Source organism: Haematobia irritans, chromosome 1, assembly GCF_050003625.1.
Source record: "Haematobia irritans isolate KBUSLIRL chromosome 1, ASM5000362v1, whole genome shotgun sequence".
NCBI lineage: Eukaryota > Metazoa > Arthropoda > Insecta > Diptera > Muscidae > Haematobia > Haematobia irritans.
Genome location: NC_134397.1, coordinates 162252547 through 162253796, shown reverse-complemented (window position 1 = coordinate 162253796; position 1250 = coordinate 162252547). Strand labels below are relative to the sequence as shown.

Genomic DNA, 1250 nt, shown 5'->3' with positions numbered 1-1250 from the left:
CAATGCTTGGTAAATGTGATTGAAATCGGTTCAAATTTAGATATGGCTCCCACATATATCTTTCATCCGATTTGAACTTATATGGCCACAAAAGCCAGAGTTTTCCGTGATTTGCTTCAAATTTTGCACAAGGGGTACATTTAATCGTATCGTTAAGTATGTAAAATTTTGTTAAAATCGGTTCAGATTTAGATATAGCTCACATATATATCTTTCGCCCGATTTGGACTTATATGGTCTCAAAAGCCAGAGTTTTGACCTGACTTACTTCAAATTTTGCAAAAGCGGTACACCCAAAAAAAAGTGACCACTTCTTTAAGTTAAAATGAACTCATTGTAAAGAAAGTTGAACTTCGTATAGCGCCAAAGACATTTTTATTTGTTTGAACGATGTGATTTTCGTAGAAATTAGGTATAATGCATTCCATATATTAGTTAACATTTTCCTATATTTATGTACCACTATACTACAGAATGAAAAAATTTAACTAATTTGAATTCATATATGGAATGATTTTATTGAAATTTTTTCATTCATTTGGACAAATCTTACATATTTGTGGTAAAACTTTTACTTCATAATTAGAACTGCTGTCCTTGAAATATTAGTTTATTATTCCACTATTTCCAATTTCCATGTGATATTATCAACTGTAAAACGCACTTTTTCATCTTCTTCTTGTACTTTTCACTTTTAATAAGTTGCTTCCTAACGATTTTGTCCTCCTTTTACAATTTCAATACCTACAAATATAAAAAATGATAAAACATTTTTGTTACAAAAGGTTAGCGTCACTGAATATTACCTGATATTTGAAGATTCCAAAATGAAGACAAATGAAAGGGTAATTATTCTGCTGGTGTTTTCTTCCTTTATACACCATCACGACATTGATAGATTTCTTTTCAAAAAACGAAAAATTTTCTCACTAATTTAAAATAAAAAATATTGTATATATTTTAATTGCTATTTATTATATTATTTTACCACGCGCAAACATATCGATTACACCCACGCGCAAACACATCGATTACGATGACAGGTATCGATTACAGGTAGACAATAGAAATATAGGAAAATTTCCTATATTCTAACAAGTTTTTTTCCTTACGTTTTGAAAGGATTGCAAACTTCTTAGTACGAATGAACTAAAATATTTTTCTAAGCCAAGTGTTGTTCGTATATATGAAAAGTTTCTATTATAAAGGAAGTCGCAATTATCATTTTATAAGAAGTTTTACTAATTTTG

At 29.0% G+C, this 1250-nt stretch overlaps 1 long non-coding RNA gene across 1 annotated transcript; it reads right to left on the bottom strand.

Annotated features, from left to right (window-relative positions):
* Positions 1-624: 624 nt before the first annotated feature.
* Positions 625-897, bottom strand: LOC142242879 (uncharacterized). The gene is made up of 2 exons (XR_012724228.1): positions 807-897; positions 625-744 (listed from the first exon to the last, which is right to left on the bottom strand). It is a non-coding gene; the product is annotated as an uncharacterized LOC142242879 (long non-coding RNA).
* Between the last annotated feature and the right edge of the window lie 353 nt (positions 898-1250).